The sequence below is a fragment of the Protopterus annectens genome, chromosome 1.part0 (genome assembly GCF_019279795.1).
Source record: "Protopterus annectens isolate FY-2018-M chromosome 1.part0, PAN1.0, whole genome shotgun sequence".
NCBI lineage: Eukaryota > Metazoa > Chordata > Ceratodontiformes > Protopteridae > Protopterus > Protopterus annectens.
This window is the reverse complement of record NC_056725.1, coordinates 548,967,372-548,989,032: the sequence shown is the minus strand read 5'-3', so window position 1 is coordinate 548,989,032 and position 21,661 is coordinate 548,967,372.

Here is a 21,661-nt window from a genome sequence, read left to right as displayed (position 1 = left end):
GAGACCCTTCTGAAGGATATCTGTGTCGGATGTGTTTTCAACTACGGCGCCCAGTTTGCAGTCATCTGCAAACTTTGTCAGCCATAACCCTTCTGTGTTTGCTTGTACTTCAGAAAAGTAGATGCCAAACAAGAGTGGGCCTAGGACTGAGCCCTGTGGGACACCACTTGTGACAGGCTTTGAGTCTGACATGGCGCCAGCAACTCTGACCTTGTGGGTTCTGTCACTCAGCCAGTTTGCAACCCATCTTGTAATGTATGGGTTTACATTTAAGTTGATGAGTTTTTCAATGATACCCGAGTGAGGTATTGTATCAAAAGCCTTCGCCAGGTCTAGGTAGGCTGTATGGACTGCCTTTCCCTCGTCAATGGCCTTGGTGACTGTTTCAAAAAAGTCAACCAAGTTTAGAAGGCATGATCTGCCTTTGACAAAGCCAAACTGGGTTGGATCCAAAGTCTGCAAGTTCCCTATGTCTTTATTTATGAGATCCATTACGATCCTCTCCATGGCTTTGCAGATAAGGCTTGTCAAGCTAATGGGACGGTAATTTCCAGGGTCGGTGGAGGCACCGCCTTTGTGGAGTGGGACCACAGTCGCCAGCGCCACTCCTGGGTGCGTATCCGGAGGTGAGACTAAGATTAAACAGCTGTCCTAACTGTGGGTTTAATTCCTCATTGAGTTCATGGAGCACACAGCCGGGGACACCATCAGGTCCCATGGATGCTGTGTTCTTTGCCTTGGAGAGAGCAGTTCTCACCTGGGCGTTAGAGATGTTTGGGGGCTACAATCATTTGGTATAGATATCTCTCCTTTAGGGAGGAGGGGAGAAGTTTGCACTGAACCTTTCAGCCAGTATGTTGGCAATGTCTGTAGGATCAGTAATCTTCACATCATTTTGAACTAATTCTGAGCATATCTGGGAGTTTCCTCCTAGGTTTCTGACATAGCTAAAGAATGCCTTATGGTTGTCTTTAGAGTCCTTAGCTATTTTTTCTCAAAATTAGCTTTGGATGATTTTATGAGAGCTCTTAGCTTTTTACTTATAGTGATCAGCGGTGTCTTACCTTTTAAGGATTTTGCTCTATCTTGTAGTAGCTTTCTCCTTTTGTTGTAGAGTTTGTTTATGGCTGGGGTCCACCAGACTGGATGCTTGCCTTTGGTACAAAGAGTCTTTGTTTTGCTTGGGATTGCCTGATCCATGCAGCCCTGCAGGTGCTGGTAGAAGGCATTTGTAAGTGATTCAGCGGTTTGAGTAATGTTAACTGCCGGCTCAGGGGCCTTAAAGGAGACCACACTAGTCTTTAGAAGTGTGAAGTCGGCTTTAGAGAAGTTCTTTACTGTGGTCTTTTTCATTTCAGGTGGGGGCGGGATGAGGACCTCCAGCGAGATTAGTTTGTGATCAGATCTCACCAGTGAGGGGGTATACTTCCGGCGTTGAACATTGTGCTCCCATGTTCGTGATGATGAGATCAAGTATGTTTTCTCCTCTTGTGGGGATGGTGACTAGTTGTTCCATGGCATTTGAGTCTCATTAACAGAGACATTGGTAACCTTCAAACACTGGACCCTACCCAGTTCGGCTTTGTTAAGGGCAGATCATGCCCCTGAAGCTGTTGGACTTCTTTGAGTCAGTTACCAAGGCTATAGATGAGGGAAAGGTGGTCCTCACAGCTTACCTAGACTTCGCAAAGGTCTTTGACACCATTCCCTACTCAGGTATTATAGACAAGCTCACCAGCCTGAACATAAACCCCTATGTCACAAAATGGGCTGCCAACTGGCTCACGGACAGAACCCACATGGTAAGAGTTGCGGGAGCTAGGTCTGACTCTAAACCCGTTACAAGTGGCGTTCCCTAGGGTTCAGTCCTAGGACCCCTCTTGTTCGGCATATACTTCTCAGAAATACAGGCAAGCGCAGGAGGACTATGGCTAACCAAGTTTGCAGATGACTGCAAACTAGGGGCTATAATTGACTCTCCAGCTGACACAGACATTCTCCAAAAGGGTCTCACCGAGACGGATACCTGGTGTCAAAACCATGGCTTCAAGCTAAATGCCAAAAAGTGCATAGTCAACCCCTTTGGAAAAAGGGAAGCACCCACAAACTATCACATAGTTGGTAGCCCCCTAAATACGGAAGACATAATTAGGGATCTGGGGACCCAAGTAGATAGTAACCTCTCCTTTGATAATCACATTGCCAAAGTGGTTAGAAAATCCTTCTATGTGGCCCACCTAATCACAAAAGGGTTTTCATCCAGATCGAAAGAGGTCATTGGGCCCCTCTATGTATCACTCATCAGACCCATCATAGAGTACAATGCCCCATTTGGGATGTACCTTACAAGACACCTGCAACAACTGGAAAGACCAGAGAAGTACCTCACCAAGAGGATCACTGGCCTCAAGCAGATGCCCTATGCAGCTTGACTGAAGAAACTCCAGCTGTACTCGGTTGCATACCGCCTACTCAGAGGTGATCTCTGCCTGACATACAAGGCCATGTCCAACCCAGAATTGATGGACATGCTCCACCTAAAGAAAACCATATCCCCTCGAGCCACACACTCCAGGGATCTAAACCTCACCACAACAATAAATAGGATGTGCTGGAGGGACAGATTCTTGTCCCAGAGACAAGATTCCAATCTACATTAGGCAGAGCTTTTTGCTAACCCTCTTCAAGAGAAACCTTGACGAATGGATGGAAAACAGAAAGTTTACCCCAGGGATCACTTCAATGGCTCATGGCTCTGCTGGACAGAGGCACAGGGAACTAGTCTAAGGGGGTGGCGAAAGCCAACACATTCCGGCTAGGCTTATAAATGCCTTCGGGCAGATAACCTAGTACCTACGTATGAACCTACCTCACAAAGCACATGCAGCAGCTGGAGAGACCGCAGAAGTTCATCACCAGGAGAATTCAGGGCTTCAAACATCTACCCTACACAGACAGGCTAAAGGCCCGGACTGTCTACTCAGTCTCATACAGACTCCTCAGAGGTGACCTCTGTCTGGCATACAGAGCAATCTCAGAACCTGCCTTGATGGGACTGCTGCATATCTGCTGCATATCCGCAAGTCAAGATGCACTCGAGTAACCCACACATGCAACCTCAACCTGGTCTGTGTGACATCAATAGGACTTATTGGCGGGACAGATTTGTGTCCCAGAGACGCCCCTTTTTGTAGAATAGAATCCCTCTTTACATAAAACAGAGCACATCATTAACTCTTTTTAAGCATTGCACAACCTGTATAACTGGATGGGGAACAAAAAATTCACCCCTGGGATTTCACCTGTGTCCCTACTGGACATGGGCATCGGGTGATGACTTGTCGGAACATGGGCAAAATTCTTGGCTAGGCTTGTAAGATCCACAGGGCCAATAGCCTAGTAACTTTCTATGATCCTATGATCCTATAAACCATGGTTCCAGAGCTTAGCCCCCATTGCCAATACAATGTCCAGTGGAAAATCACCCCATATAAACTGCTGGTATAAGTTTCATGTGTATGAGACATAAGTGAGTAAGTTTGTGTATATAATGTACATTATACCATAGTATTACAGGTCATCTGGCAACTGATGGAGTTGATCCCCTACAGTTGATATAACATTGTTCCTGCTTAACAGGTGAGATGCCTATAGCAATGTGGGTGCAGTCTGGGGCCCACAGTTCCTCAAAGAAATAGGCTACATCATAAAATGCCCACATGGTGTTACCTCTCTCCTCTGTGGCATGTAGAAATCACATATTCTACCTCACACGCTGTAGCATGACATTGAGGAACTGTTAGAGTATCCTTGAGACAGATGCCTGAGATGCATGCACTATGTCCACCCTTGATCACTGAAAGGTCCCTGTATCTAGTATTCTCTAAGCCATGCATACTTTTGTGCCCTTAAGGATAGATACTCCTTACATCCCTTGGGCCTGCATATGAGGATGACACATCTCAACCAGCTACTGCATGGTACGTGTGTCCACACAGTAGTGGTCTACTATTCCTGTGTCGTGGAAAGCATGGTATGCCAGGTCAGATGGATGACTTGGCACCACAGAGGGCAATGACATTCAACACCATGACTACAGGCAGCGACAACAGTCTCTTGCATTTTGCATATTGCATATTGTACATATTAACTAATATAACAGCTACCCTGTACATGTTTTCATGGTCTGTCTGCCATAACTCCAAGATTTTGCTGCAGTCAATAACCCTAGCAGTAATGTCTCTCCACATGTAATATATGCACATTTATGAAGCATTCCATCATATTGTTTAGCCTCATTTGCATCCACCATTGCCCTCCTTTCACATCTCATTATACTGCAATTTGAATATTATGCAAGCAGCAGAATTTCTTGGGTTTTGCAACTGTGGTCACTGTGCCTCTGAATTGCATTCACCCAGCACATGACTGCTGTTTGCACAAAGTTGGCTATTGCAACAATGATGCTAGCAGCACCTTCAAGCACCTCAGTTATCTAAGCAATAGCTCTGAAATGTTTCGCCTCTGGACAAAATACCAAATGAAAGTTTAAGGAACTTGTATCTTTCAACATTACTTTTCATTTAAAGAGATTAGCTGCATAAGCAGGCTTGCAATTAAAAACAGATAAACTGATAGCTGTAAATCAGCTGAGAAAAGAGATGTTGGAAAAACACAAGTCATATTGGGAAATAGCCAAGTATAAAGAAAGGGTGGGTTATTTTAGCCAAGAATTTATGTGTAGACAGAACAAGAACTATATAATGTTGCAGTGTGTAATGTGTATCACAATGTTGTTTGTCTTTCGGCTTTTTCCTGGTAAGGGGTCACCACAGCGGAATTCTGGTCCGCTAATGATTGGCAGTAGATTTTTTTTACGAAACGCCGAGGTGCCAGCTCAACGCCCAACCTTCAACGAAGGCACACCCATTTACGCACGCATGTCTTTCGAACACTACCCAACCGCGGGGAGGACATGCAGACTCCACACAGAAGGCACTCCCAAGCCAAGCATCATAGGGGAGAACCTCTTGCTGTGAGGTAACAACGCTACCGCCATACCACCCTGGCTGTCTGTGTAATGTGTAATGTGTATCACAATAATAATCCTAAATGACCCACCTTGAAAAAGGCCACAAAATAATGTTGCTATACATTTATTTCTGTATTAAGACAATATTTATTTGATACATGCTAACCACTATTTATGTCTCCTGAATTCACAAAAGTAAATACAATCAAGGGGTAATTGATGCATTTAAACCTGTATTTTCAAAACATCATCCCTGGGATTCAAAAAGGCTTACTGTAATGTTAAAACATTAATTGTCAAGGTTTCCACTTTGTGGTAAGCCTTTCTGATTCAGAGACTGGTCTCCTGCTATGGTTTTCACCTTGCAGGAGTCATAGCATGGACAGCAGCCTAACTGAGGAAACCTCATGCTAATGTAGAAGTCTGACAGTGTACTCTCCACCAAAAATGGCCATAGCTTCCAATTAACTTGTCGCTCTGCCAAGTGAATTTTTACTCTAGGAGGAAAGGGTGAACACCATTGTTTGATGGCCTTCCACATTTAAGTCCTATGGTTTTGTGTTTGTGCTTGTCTTTGTGTGTGTGTGTGTGTGTGTGTGTGTGTGTGTGTGTGTGTGTGTGTGTGTGTGTGTGTGTGGGGGGGGGTGTTCCAGCATGTATACTGATATGCATGTGAGTGTTTCCGTGAGTGAGAGTGAGTATTTAAGGGCTTTTTTGTGGATGATTTTGTGCATGTGTGTCTCTGGGGGTGCCTGTGCTAATACAATGCATGGGAAGGTAGGGAGAACACTAGCTGTCAGGTCTGACAGCACAGTGCTTGTATCAGAGACATGGTAATGAGACATTAATGAGGTATTTCTCTACATGGCTTTATTGTGTGTTTGAATCGGAGAGTCTCTCCATCTCACTAATTGACTAACTCATGTTGTTCATTTGGCATAGCTGGATAGAACCTCTCTGAATTCTAGCCAGCATTTCATAACTGTTATATCAGACAATGGTCTACAGTACACTAGGCTGGAATTTAAGAGATTATCAGTGAAATGAAGTTCCAATATATTACTTTGAATCACAATGATTCACAATCAAATGGTAAAGTTAAAAGAATATTTCAGCTCTGAAATGTGAAATGAGAAGTCACAGAAAAGTGACCATCAAATAATTTTTATCTTTTTACTTACTTACTTACATATTTTATTCTTCCAAGAGAGACCCAATATGGTATTTTTAGAGACTTTAGCTAGGACAAAGAAGAAACCAATAAAGAACTTGTACACTTTTTTGATAAGTACCATAGGATCTTTAACATTATCCATTATTATCCATCTAAGCTAACAAAAACGCATGCAGATGGGACTGCAGTTTGTACATTTTATCCAAAGGGATGCACCTCAAGATGCACCTCCCCTCAGAACACTGAACAGCGATATTAGAAATGTTACATAAATCAAAGCATTTGGTGGGGGTGTGGACAGAAGCCATGGCCTTCAGATCCTTCTGGCATCAAAGACAAGTGTGCTACTTGATGAGACACTAGCAATGGCAATTATTAAAATACAGAAATACTTCAGTGCATGATGCTGGCCTGTTACCTGCTAAGTTATTTACTGGTCATAGATTAAAAGGGATAATTCCTACTTATACTTTGTTTTTGACTCTTATGAATAAAAAACAGGTTCATGTGAAACTGAAACAGAATCACTTTTGACAAAAGTTCTATTATAACAAATAAAGTACTCTTTCTTATTCAAAGGAATGAGATAAGGTATGAATTTAGCTAAGCTGTCATGAGAAACAAGCTGAATCAGCTGTTTTGAGGGAACATGAGCAACATTTGTTGTAAAAGCTTATAGAGGCAAAGTGCTGAGAAGAAACAGAATACATCAGCTTAATATAAATGAAGTGTCATAAAGTGACTGTGGAGATCAAAGAGACTTAGTCCATGATATTTCAGCTTTTGCAGACATGCCCTGTCAGAAGTGCCCAAGGAGTATCTCAAGAAGGATTTATATTATATCATCGAGTTTTCGGAAACTCGAGGATCGAGTTTTCAAAAATTTGAAATTCAAAAAAAACAAATCTACGTTTATGCAGGGGGGCTTCTCGTTTATACACTGATGATTCCATGTTTGAATAGGAAGCTGTGAATCTAAAATCTATCCTGAGTAGAACAGGGTATACCAGTTAGGTTATAGAACAGGCCACCCAGAACAGTCAGATCGATAGACAAAATACAGCTAAGCCATGGTTTTCTAATAGAGGTACTAGTAACCATGATGTGAAAAGCAGATATGCTGACAAGAAGCAATGTCTAAATTTTAGATATAGTAACAACATAGGGGTATGTGAGATAGTCAAATGCAATTGGAAAGTTCTTATAAGTGATGATACACTGAAAAATATAGTGGGAGAGACACCAAGCTTCAGTTTCAGACGCAATAAAAATTTAAAAGATTTCCTTTGTCATGGACATGGTTTAACTAATGTAACCAGCAATATTTCTCAGCAGAAAGGCAAATATGCCTGTAGAAACTGTAGAGCTTGTACATATGTCAAAAATGATAATACATTCACCCACCCAGTAACAAAAAGGAAATACACTATACATCAATATGCAGACTGTAACACACTTAATCTCATTTATTTAGCCCAATGTCGACAATGCCCATTTTTTTATGTGGGCAAACCTAATTGTAAATTAAAAAAGAGAATTTTGAAGCATCTCTCAGCTATTAGGCTAAAAAATATTCATAATGCTTTATATCAGTATATATAACCCAGTGTGAGAGCCATACTTTTATATTTATGGTGCTACAAGTAGTCAAACCCAGCATTAGAGGTGGAGATGTGAATCTTACAGAATACGAGTTAAAATGGATTATAGAACTAGGTGCTGACAAAGCACCTGGCCTTAATGGAGTTGTACCCTTGAAACTAGCCCTAAAAAGATGGAGAGTTAAATGTTAATTTATTATTGGTCAGGATGTTTTTAACTTGATGTATAAGTATTGAGTTGTTGCTATAATGTAAAGTGTCAAATAAATACAAGGTTAAAGTAAAAAAAAAGTCTTTAACAAAATTAGCACCTTGGGATAACAAATTTTTCAAAGCTTAAATGACATGCAAAAAAGTTATGCTATTGCAATTTATACTAAGTTATATACAAACAAGATGGCTGCTAATTCAACATTATGGGGTAGCAGTTGTCATCCTATACACACTATTAGAGCATTACCCAAGGGTGAATTTATTTGTGGCATGATTATGCAATACTTTTGATTTATTGTTTTCAGAAGTATTAATTAATTTTAACAGATTTATGGAATGAGGTTGCCAACGTTTGGATGTTTTGGATTCATTTATTTCATTATGTCCCAGCTCTGATAGGAGAAAGGGGCAGAGTAATTAATAAAAAATCACCAGAAATTGAACCATTTTTTTTCATTATTAGGTATAATGATATTGCTGAAAACATATCTGGAGTGATTAAGACACACTGGCAAATTTTGTTATGTGATAAGATCCTAGCTGTAGTTCTTCCTGCTCCTCCTTCTGTTTCTTATAAAACAGGGTGAAGTTTGAAAAAAAGATTGGTTAATAGTAAATTTGATTATAAAGATGAGAATTCTGCTCATGCTCCAACTGGGATCAACAATGTTGGTACCAAAGCTCGTGGGGGTTGTAAGGTTTGTAATTTTGTGTCCAGGAACACATTAGACTTTTCCGATGGGAGCTTTTTGTATACAAGGATGTTTTTCATGTCATTCCTCTATGGTTATTTATGCAACAGTGTGCTTCTGCAACCTGTCTTAAATAGATAAAACCAGTAGTATGGTGAAAATAACAATTACAGAACATCTTAAGGACTTTAGAAAAAATGGAAATTCTAACGCAGAACATTTATGTAAGTATCATGAAGGGAATGTATCCAATTAAAATTTGTTTGTTACAAGACCGGTTACATATTGATCAGGTTACACAGAGAAGTATAGATCTTTGTTGTTAGACAGAATGGAAGCAATATATATTTTGCAGTTCAAAAAATTACAACCTGATGGTTTAAACACTGAACTTCCCTGGAAAGTGTTCCTGTAGGTTAATTGAATAACTGATGGGAGTTTTTTTTTTTTAGCATACATTTATCTCTCTTTTTTGTTATGTTATTTAACTGTTGAAGAGTTTAACTCGAGCTGCTACATCTATTAAAGTCTTTGTTACCTTCACCTTGTATCTATTTGACCTATTATATTTTTTAATGTCATGTGGTCTGGTTTCAATGTACTGTTGCACAGTCTGAATAGCAAAGCTGAAGAGCGGGCACTCCACCACCTTGTGTCTGTCTCTTACATCACAGCTAGAAAAAATCTGAATGCTGTAGTTCCCATCTTAATTATGGCTGGCATTCGTGCACAAGTGCTGCAGAACTGTACAGCGCTAGTGTTCTGGAAGGCTACTGTGTGAAGAGCTGCAGAGATAATCAGAGAGGTATTAGGCAGTGAACAGCACCAGCAGTTGCAGCAAGAGACCACATGATTAAAGAAAGGAGTAGCAATAACGGGGAAAGCAGAACTAGGCTGTGTTATGGCTAGAAAAGTGCTGCATAAGGGTGTGTGACTGGTGTTGGACATCACAACTAAAGCACAGTAACACGTCTGAGTCAATGTATGCTCATACGTGTAATGTAGTACTGCAGAGCTGCATCTCCTGCTCATCTAGGATAAGTGCAGCACAGCAGCCATCAGACAGACCACAGAGGGTGCACAGCACTATCATATAAATGGGGAGGAAATGGCAGGACAGAAAAGTACTAAACAGGAGAACAGCAAGCTGAAGGAAACACACAAGTGGTAACCATATGAAAGATGAAAGATGTAGGTGTGTGTGTGTGTGTGTGTGTGTGTGTGTGTGTGTGTGTGTGTGTGTGTGTGTGTGTGTGTGTGTGTACACATATACATATATCTATATCTCTCTCTCTATATATATATATATATATATTTATATATATATATATATATATATATATATATATATATATATATATATATATATATAACATATGTATATATATATATATATATATATATATATATATATATATATATACACATATGTGTGTGTGTTTTTTTTTCTTGAAGGAAAGAACCCTGTAGTAGGTAAGAAAATTAGTGAGTGATGGCTGCAAGTGGGATAGATGCAGAATAGCAAGTAGCAGGGTTAGACAGGCAGAATACAAAACACATACTCAGATGGACAGTATGCACATAAATGGTGAGGAGGAAAGTAGAATGGCACAGAAGAACAGAAAGAGGAATCTAATGATCAGCAGAATTGCATAATGATCAAGGAAGTGAATTAACACATCAGGAAGGTAAAACATCAGGATGGGAATAGGACAGGTTCCTCCCATAGCTGGATGGCAGGATGGTCCAGTGGGCAAAAACAAGACATCATTCACTCGCTTGGGTAGCTAATGCAACAGGCCAGTTAGTCATGAGACTCACACAAGCCACACTCGAATAAAACTTTATAATGCTGAGGCAGGCATCTAGTTGCCAGCACACCTCAGTAACCACCGGCCTCTACACATGATGGCAGAAGACTAGGGAACTCTTCTAGTCCACTATCAGAATAGGAACCTATAATCCAGTCAAGAGAAACAGGCATGGTGGGCACCAGTGACCTCTCTATGTCACCTCCAACAAGAAAACAATTATCCCCTTGCTGATAGGCACACCTAGTAGCAACAGTTGACCCAGAGACAGGGTCACTAGCTTGTATGACCTGAAATGACTGTGGCCTCACTGCCTCCTCTTCCACAACTGCAACTGCAGGAGGATGGCACAATGGGACAAAATGACTGAACATATGTGCAACAAACACAATCACAGTTTTACAGTTGAATGGTACAAGCATCATCACACCTCACTGCCTGGAGAGGTGCTCCTAGCTTCCACAACTCTTCTGCCACTCTAAGTAGTCTTCAGACAATACTTTCAGTAGATTTCAGGCTCTCTCCTGATCCTTGGCCTTTAGCAGTTGTGGTGTTGTCACATGAGGTCACTATACCTATGTCACCATTGCTCATCAGAACAGGTGATACCAGTGGTATCAGTCACCATCAGTGCAAGCTCATGCCAAGCATCCATTTTCCAAGGCTGGCCATCATGTCAGCTCAGCAATCACTTGCTACAGTTCCTGTGCAGGACAAACAGGGGAATGTCTGCTCTTAGCTCACCACACTGGAGCCCTTCACTCCCCAGAACCTGAAGTAGGTATAATCATTCATTAGTTTGAGGAGGAATGCAGTAGTAGCTCTGCGTGCATGGACACAAGATTGGAATCATGTGTCCGTAAATGCATAACGCATGTCCCTAGAACTGCACAATGGTACTATGGGCTTACACATGCTGTATGCATAAGCATATATGTCACATGCTTAGTTGTCAGTGGGACATGCATGGCTAGTGCCAACATATTTGGATAACATGTCATATGAAGCAGCAGTTCAGAGACACTGGCACTAACGGGCTTCATTAGTACACCCACTGTGCTAATGGACTCCTGCTAGCATGATATAAAGTGCCAGCAATATTTCTTCTAACACTACTTTAAAACACATGACTGTGAAAGAAGAATGTTAATAAATATTCTGTAGACTTCGAGCTTCACAGAGTTAAGGAAGAAGTCCTGCCTGATAAATTATTTCAGCAAAAGCAACAAATCTTGTGGTGGATATCAGTGACAGTGTGGCAGATGTTGTGGTGCACATGTAACAGCAACCCGTGATATCAGCATGGCATGGCATAGCCGGGACACTGAATGTCATACTAGTGGCTGGGGGACAATGTGCAGTGCAAACTGCAAACCTTGAGAAGGATGTGCCATAAGAGGTATAGGATTCCATAGCTACATGTTAAGGCATGTCTAAAGTACATAAATGGGGAATAGCTATACAATGCACTAACTGCAGCTCCTGACCAGGTGCATCATGGGGAAAAGGCCGTGCTCATGGCTAAAGTACATATATATATATATATATATATATATATATATATATATATATATATACTAGGATCAACATTCGGTACAGTCCGTCAGACACCTCCCTTCCACTGGTCACATTGAACCCTGACACTATAAGTCAACACAGTGAACATTGCCAGTGGTCATATCATGGCAACTTGAACTCACTAGTGGAGGATCCTATCCCTGACTCCTCTCAGTCTCCCAGAGTAGATGGCTGTCATGTTCACAGCTCATTTACCTCCTCAATATTACAGTGTTACACTCACGTGTTACTGTGTATCCCACCTGTGCAAGTGATGATGACTGTGCCCTAGCCACTCTCTTAGCTGTATGGATGTGGTGATGTCTGATGCACGCTGTGACCTGTGCCTACACTGCCCTACATACCCTGACCATGGTAATGCATGTATTATTTTATTTTATGTTGTTTTTGTCACAACCCATAATTGTGGGCCAGATTCCACCACTTTACCAGTGCTGCAATGTACCAAACCCACCTCTTCTATGCTAGTGTTGCTGCAAGTTCCTCCACTGACTCTCCACCATGCCCTTAAGCTGCCACTGCTATGAATAGTACAGATAGCCATATCAAGATGTTCACCTTCTGCTCCATTTGTTTGCATAATGCCATGTTGTCCACTATGGCACAAACAATATAAATTTTACTGCAGATGATTGGAGTGTATGGCATTGCCCTTCCTTTCATGTCTAGACATTGAAAGTATCCCTTTAGTACTGATAAGACATGCTCCAATATATTTTATATTTCTGCATGGGTTATATTTCAGGCAATTTCCTTCATGGTCTGGGGGGTTGTATATAGGGGTGATCAAACAGGGCTCTAGTGCACGTCTGGCATCACCTGCACTGCACAGCAAACAAGTTATTATATGTAGCCTGCTCCCTGCTTGCATTGTGCCTATATGTATAAACATGGCTACCTAATGTGTGCACCTACTAACCACATGACCCTGTGAAAAATCCCCCTACAGGAAACTTAAGTATAGGTAACACATATGCCAAATGTATGAATTATGTCAACTGCTCTGGTGGCAAACGGATACATTAAAATAATGTCCTGGGAATTACAGCCCACCTTACATTTCAGGGATTAGAAGCCCTTCCTGTTAATTATCACATTCAATCTGGGCAAGATGGGTCCTTTGATGGCAAAATGTGGGCAATCTCTGGCCCCCTGGACCTCAAGAAAATGAGCTGTGTTGTAAAATGCCTGCATGACAGTGGTTCTCTTCTTGTAGTGGTAGGGACCCATATGTACTCTTCCACATACTGTAGCAAAATGCCAAAGAAGTGGCTTAGGGTCTGTAAAACTGATGCCTGTAATATCTCTAATCAGTTCCCAGTAGGTTACTGACAGCTGGTTAAGGCTACACATACCCTAGAATCCACAGGAATAGGCACACCACACATCACCCTTGATTCCACTTGTGAGTTTTGCAGTTCATCTAGACCCCTTACAGTCTCTCTGTTGATTTGAAAGCCATCCACAGACTGCTAGTCTATGCAGTGATAGTATGTAAGATGTTGTCTGAAGCATCACCATTGATGTAGATGACATGCAAGACTGGGAGCACCGACTCTGACAGTGGTTATTAACACATGCTACTGTTCAACCAATGCAGCTAATCCTAGCACTACTGTATGTGTGCTGCAAATGTCAGTGTTCAAAATGAATATGCATAGTGTTATAGGGTGCCCATTTTATAAAAAGCTAAATTGGTCTGCCATTTTGGGTGTTGTTATTTGCATAATCTATGTGGCTCATTTGAATGGGAATTATTTATATGTCATTATGCATTCATTAGCATGCATGGTAGGTTATTTGAGCCTTGTATGACTGTGTTATCTATGTCATAGAATTGCCCACATCCTCGGAATTGCCACTACTTATGTTGGTTTGGAAAGCTCTACACATCTATGAATACCAGCACTGGTGCTGCATTCTTTAGAAGGAACCTTGCTGAGAATTTCTAGGTTTGGGTGTTCCCGCTGATACTTATTAAACAGAAAGTATTTATTCTATGAAGCAATGTTTCAGCATATACTAGAAATTATTTAGTCTCATGATAGCTGAGCAGCTGGTTTGCTTAATCTAATTTTTTTTATAATATACTTCCTAACTTACTGGAACTACTGCTGATTTGTATTCTTGGAAGAGTGCATCTGTTTGCTTTGATTTCATGGGCAGCATACATAATGTCTGGTAAGTTGAGAGCACTGGTTAAAAAGCGTTTATTTGTTAATACATCGGTGTCTGTACACTGATGAATCAACATAGTTGTTTATAGTCTTACATTATCATTTTTTTCTTTTCTACTCATATCAGATTCACCCTCTTCCCAAACCTCTTCTCTGTCACTGCTTTCAGTTTACTACACAGTATGCGCTTTGTTTTATCTTTTCCTTCTGCAACAGTGTTAACTGTAGAAGCACTTCATCAAAGCCCAAAGGCTCATTTCTGAAAATAAGCAGACCAGAAATAAACAGACTAGGAAGGACTCTAAATCACTGTTATGTCTAAATACAAGTTTTAAGCACAAGCACTGGGATACATTTAATTGTTGATTTTTAAACTGTATACACTAAAGCAGGCCTCACATACCTCTCACCTGTATATAACTCTTTCAGAACCCCCCTTGAGTTTGCCTGATATTTTTGCTCTGTCCTTTGTAAATCTTTTGATTTTCTAAAAAACACCAAGGCTTACAGCCAGTCAGTACTGACAGGCCCATATCGAACTTGTAACACTTTCATACTTTTTATTGTTCAGAAATACATGTTGATGCAAAACCTGTTGTTCTACTAACTTTTTAGGTGAATTAGAGTAACATTTAAATGTTTCCCTGATTTTGGGTCTTTGCTCCCCACCCCCTGTTATTTCTGGCTTTGTCCAGAATGTGGGCCTCTCACTGCAAAGAAGCACTAAACTGGAGAAACTTCATATTAAATATGAAAAATTAACAGAAATCTTATATTGTTACTTCAAAGCTGAAACACTAAACTACATCAGAATGTCAGCTGTTCAGTTAAATAGTGCCTTCCCTCTTCCTCTACTGTTTATTCTTCCTTTATGATAGGGAAACCTGTGTATTAGACTTGCCAACAAAAGGACAAGATGGCTTACTTTATTAGATCCATAAGGCAGATTTTCAGGAATTGAAGAATTAGTCCCCAGAAAAGCACAGTGCAATAAAACTCACCTTTGCAAAACAACATGCTCACATCCTGACTCTAGGAACCATATAAATCCTTAATTGTTGGAGGCACATGGGATGTTTGGCTGAGTATTATAATGCTCTTGAAGGAAATTCACAACAGTGAGGAAAGTAAACGGGAACAGTGCTCCTGTACTCTAGTGAAAGGAAATGAGTTCTTGTCAATTCTTTCTACTGGCATATGAAAAGCTAATTTTAAATCAGCAGATTAGCAACACTTTCTAAAGGAAGGCAGAGTGACTTCAACACCAGTGATGAGAAGTCTCACTGAAATTTTATACTGTATTTTGGCACTAGGCAGTACTGCGGTGGTGGTGCTGTGGTAGTGTTGTTGCCTCACAGTAAGACGTTGTCCTGTTCGATTCTCAGCTAGAGCGTCTTCTGTGTGGAGACATGCGTGAATGGGTGTACCTTCGGTGAATGTTGTGCGTCAGGGCCGGCAACTCGGCACGTAAAAATCTACTGCCAATCATTAGTGGACCGGAGTTCCGCTGTGGTGACCCCTAACCGGGAAAAGCCGAAAGACACAACAACAACATTTTGGCACTAGGCACATGCAATCTGTTGTAATCAGGGGTACTTCAAAGACGGCAACATTTCGAAAAGAACTTATAAGAAACTCTTGGTGTACTAAAAAAGATGCAGGGAGCCAAGCAGAAGACAGCCTAAACTCTAGTGTATGTGAATGGTACAGAAGAACAGAAGGGAAAGTGGGCAGACCATTTCTTAATAGTGATGCCAGTGTCGGCAAGCTGGAGTTCCCAGAAGCTATGAATTAAAATTTACCTAGATATTCTACTGCATAATTCTGCAAGTCCTATAAGTGATAAGTGATCTGGAAAAGTGTCTCTAATTTCAAGGTGTTTTTTTATACAATAAACACTACTGGATGCTAGGAAACCTGATGCTGTATAGCTGAGAGCTGCTTCAGGGGGAACTATAGCTTTGAATTGCTACAGCTTCCTAATACAATGAGATGAAGAGGAGGAGCTATTGCATTGCAATGTATTGGTACAGATGCCTCAGAAGATGAAGAGGAGGAGGAGAAGAGGAGGACACACTCACATCAAGAGTGCATGATGCCTTGAGCAATATCTGGTGAATACTATGTCTCAGGATAAATGCATTACAGGTGCATTTTGCTGTAGTGTGCAGGTCTCAGTGACAATACACTGGGTCAGTTTGAGTATTTCAGCATAAATATGTATTACATAATGACAAATGTGATGCATTCCTATGAAGCCTGGTTTTTCAAAGGTGCAAGCTTGTTTCCATAGTCATTCACACAGTCAACAGTGCTTGTATTACAGAATTAAGAACAAGATTGGTAAAAATTAAAAAAAATCTTATGTGAATAGATGGCATGCATTTCTGCTAGAATAAAGTGACAGTACAGAATCTACAATGTTTTGTTTGTAAAAGACATGAGCATTGAACAAGGGGATGCAATGTAATATAACCAGTCTGGCAAGTAGCACCTCAATGATAAGAAAATGTAAAGAAAAGAAAACATGATGAACTAAAGCATACCTCTTCAAAACCACTGAGAAAAACTGAAGGAATAAAACATTTATGCTATAACAAAATTAAGCCTTGTAACTTGGACAGCTGGATGGGGGACAGAAAATGCATCCCTGGTTTACCTATGTCTCTAATGGACAGATGCAACCTGTAAATGATTCATCTCCCAGGCCCATGCTTATACTTATCAAGGCTACCAGAACTTGTCAGAGATTTGGGATGCATGGCTAGACTTAAAAAGGTCCTTGCGGTTGTTAGCCTAGCAAACACCAATGAACCTATAAATATATATGTATGTTGTGTGGCCATTTTATATAACATGTCTTGCTATATACCTCCACAAATACAAATTAAATTTATAGCAGAAAAAATGCATGGTATACTATATCAGAAAAGAAAGAACCAAACTCATCAGTTTTTTTTTAATAGTTGAGTTTATACAAGATCAATACTTTACACGGACACAAACATTAGTACAATATACTGCAGCCATGACATCAGATGGGGAGCAGTCTTCATCCAGCAGTGCTATCAGCCCTCATCACCTTCACATTAAGGTGCAGCAGGGCTGTCAGTCCTCAAGCTGCCTTCACATTAAGGTGCAGCAGTTCTCTCAGCCCTTGCATCACCTTCTCATTAAGGTGCAGCAAGCAGTGTTCTCAGCCCTCATGTACCTTCAAATTCAGGTGCAGCAGTGCTCTCAGCCTTCGTGTCACCTTTACATTAAGGTGCAACAGTTTTCTCAGCCCTCATACCACCTGCATATTAAGATGCTGCAGTGCTGTCAGCCCTCATGTACCTTCAAATTCAGGTGCAGCAGTGCTCTCAGCCTTCATATAACCTTCACATTAAGGTGCAGCAGTGCTCTCAGCCTTCGTGTCACCTTTACATTAAGGTGCAACAGTTTTCTCAGCCCTCATATCACCTGCATATTAAGATGCTGCAGTGCTGTCAGCCCTCATGTCACCTTCAAATTCAGGTGCAGCAGTGCTCTCAGCCCCATGCTGCCTTCAAATTCAGGTGCAGCAGTTTTCTCAGCCCTCATGTCATCTTCACATTAATGCACATCAGTGTTCTCAGCCTTCACGTCACCTATAAATTAAGGTGAAGCAGTGCTCTCAGCCCTCATATCACCTTCAAATTAAGGTACATGAACAATATTCAATAGAATTCAGTTTACTTATCAAGTTACCCACCTCAGAGAGGGGAGCAGAAACCATCAGCTATAATGTCACTTAACTGAACAGTCTCATTGTTTGTCCATTTTGTACACCCACAACTGAGATTCCATCATGAATTTAATATTATTTTAAGAAAAATATTTCAACGAACTTGCTGGGCTTGTCTAAATCTGCAGCAATATGGCCTTCGGTATTATTGACCAGTGAATGAGGATCTTCTGAGGGAATCAAACACCTGCCTCCATATGGATCAAAACAAGCACAGATGTTTGAATATTAAATGGAGCACCTTCCCTACAATATTGTTCTATAATGACTCAGATTTGAGCTGAAGATATTTTACCACAGGGGAGCTCTGAGACATATCAACAAAACTGGCTTCTTTTAACCTACCATGCCAAGAAGTATATTTCTTAGCATAAAAGTTGATAGAATGACTTTATTTGTGTGTCTAACATCACTTAGTCTCTTAAAATTATATAAAAGTAAATTTTGTGAAATGCTTACCTAATCTTATGCTAGTTAGAACTCTTCTATTTCTTCCTCCATGTCCAGTCCCCCTTCACTTCTGAGTTATGCTCCCAATGTTTTGGCACACAGATCCGGTAAAATCACCCTGTATTCATCATAAAATAGTGCAGCTGCCCTGATTAGTATATTCAACCACTTAGTCTAGGGCTCCCTCTCCATTTCAGTATAAGCTATTTCATCTCCAGAGAATCCACGTCCAGTTATTCCTATGATACCTTCTTCTTGGCACAGCTGAGTTTAGGATAAGACTCAATTAATAACTGAATTTCTGTTCACCATATAATCCTGTGACTAAGGTATGTTCTTGACCATCACTTCCTTAAAACAGAGTCCCTCTCCTCCCACTTTCAATATTCACTTTAACTTGTACCTAGGTCACAAGATTTCAGTCACACTTAGTGCAAAAATGAAATTTACTTAGCAGGAAAATGATCCAGAGCAGCAAAGAAATAAATCTAGCAATGTCACAGAGGTACTTCTTCTATGAGAACAAAAAGAAATCACTTCACTGAAGTACAATATCTTTATTGAAAATTTTTCACAGATAAAATGTTTGATAATTGGTGGATTGCTAGCATAGCATCTATAGTTGGCCAATAGCACCTCTTATGAAATATACACAGAAGCGGGAATGAAGAACGTTTTACATGCCTCTTAACTAGTTAACACTGCAAGTACTTAGGTTCATAGGTTTCATAATTAGGCTGTCTGTTGGATAGATTCTAGGAAGTATGGTCTCTCAAAAACCAGTGTGAGTTGATCCAACAACCCAATCACATCCCAGGATGCTAGGATTAAAGGCATATGCCACACGCCCAGCTTAGCCTCAAGATCCCACTTAGTCAATAACTTTTAATATGAGTAATATCCAACTAATTTCTTCTCCTTTCAATGAGGGTTTGAAAAGGCCAGGCCTAGGGTGAATTTGCAGTTTCTCATCTCTAGGTTGTGTTTGCAGAAGGTCAGGGAGCTAATCTGCTTAATAAACAGGGGAAGTCTGTTCCATAGGATAGGGATTTTTTGAGTGAGGTATCTATCTTACCAACAGGTCCTGCGTATGCTGCTGTGGAGGTGTTGTTCTTTTGAGTGTGTGTTTATGGTGTTACTTGTTTTGCAAATGTGTAGCAGGTCACTTTGGACTAGATCCTTAGAGGCTTTGTAGGATAGGCAAATGTCAGCCCCTCAAAAGTCTATAAGAAATAGAGCAGACAGACAATGCTTTGAGGTGGTCTGTATAGCACATGGAAGATATGCCCTTGAATTTCTTCATGAGGAAATGCTGGGGTGTTTCAAGTTGAGTTATATGTTTAGACAAGTAGATATAAAAAGGAGTACTATATTTTATTAAGGTTCAGAATACAGAAGGATAATAACTTCCTTTGCTCTAAAAGATATATACCGATTTATTAACTGGGCTAGATAGAAGGACTTCCTAACAACAGTAGATACATAGTGGTCAAAGTATAGGTCACTGTCTGTGAAAGTGGCCAGGTCCCTAATGACTGTGTCAGCTTTCAGAGAGGGTGTCATGTATGTGGTAAGTACATGACTGCTCATGTTATCTAACACAATACCAAGTATCTTAGCATTTAGCTTTTGGCTGTGGTCCTGAGACCATTCATTTGTACGTGTTAGGCTCTCCTGGAGAAACTGGGAGTCAGCTGGAGAGTTTATGATAGCTTCATGGCTGGAATCATCAGAAAATATGGTCAGCTATAAGGTTCCTCATATCAACTTTGACATCAGAAAAGAAAATACCAAGCAGAAGTGGAAACAGGACTGATCCTTAAGAGATTTCCTTAGTAATATGCCTTTAAGATAAGTGCGTGTCCCCTACTAATAGACTGGGTTATGTTAGTGAAACAGTTTGTTTTCCAGTGGGTTACATAGAGATTAATGTTTAGTTTGATTAGTTTGTCAATAATGCCAAAATATGGAATAGTGTCAAAGGCCTTCATCAGGTCAAAGTAAGTGGTGTGTACTAATTTACCTTCCTCCATCACCTTGGTGACATGTTTAAGGAAGTCCACTAAGTTTCCAAGGCAGAATTTACCTTTAAAAACCAAGAATGGCTGGGGTCAAGGGACTATACACTACCAGTGTCATTGCTAGTAAGTTCCATAATGATGCACCCTATTTCCTTGTGGATAATTCTAACCAAGCTTTTTAGTCTACAGTTAGCAGGGTCAGTGTTTTGCCCTTCCTTATGGAGTGGGACAACTACAGTTGTTCCACACATTTCTAGTATAAATACAGGGAACAGGCTATGGCTGAACAGATTTAGTAGCAAGTGGTAAGAATGTACATGGTGCTGACAAGAAAGCATCCTGGCCCATTACCAAACCCAGGGAGCTAGAGTTCTTGGTCTTGGAGAGTGTACTCAGGACTTGCTCCAGGGTGACCTAAGCAGGGGAAAATGTGATTATATACAGGGGAAAGTTAGGGAGAAATAGGGGTGTAATGTTTGATGTAGATTTATCACCCAGTATGTTGGCTATGTCCTCAGGGACTGAGTATGTGTTATTGTTAAGTAACAGCTCAGTACAGTTGCTCAGTATTTTTTCTAAGGCTTCTAAGATAGTCAAAAATACTTTGTGGCTGTCCTTTACAGAGGTGATGATTTTCAATTCATACTTATCCATGAAGGATTTCATTTTTCTTGCAAGTTCTTTGCTTAGCCTTTAGAATTCATTTTGGAGCTTAGGGTATTCATTTTATTCTTAAGAAGAATAAGTTTCTTCCTTTTATTATACAGCTTATTTATACTAGTTGTGACATCCAGATAATATCCCACTGAACGGCCACCAAATAATGTGATGTTTCCCAGTATCCTGGGTCAGTAACTAAGGAGCTTCAATCCTCACTACTGACTCCAATGTGAGACTGTCACATAAATAGGAGTAATATTTTACAATTTTCCCCTAAGTGCACAATAAGAACATACTCTATAGCCTGGGACTGGACTGTATATTTCTGTCCACCCCAATGTAACTCATTATTGTACACTCCAGAGCAGTGTCCCCATTTAAGACCTCTGATACACTCACACTTAAATAAATTAAATCTCACACATTCAAACAGTTCTGGAAAAACCTGACACAGACTTCCAGTTGTGCCCCTTCCCCAGAATAATA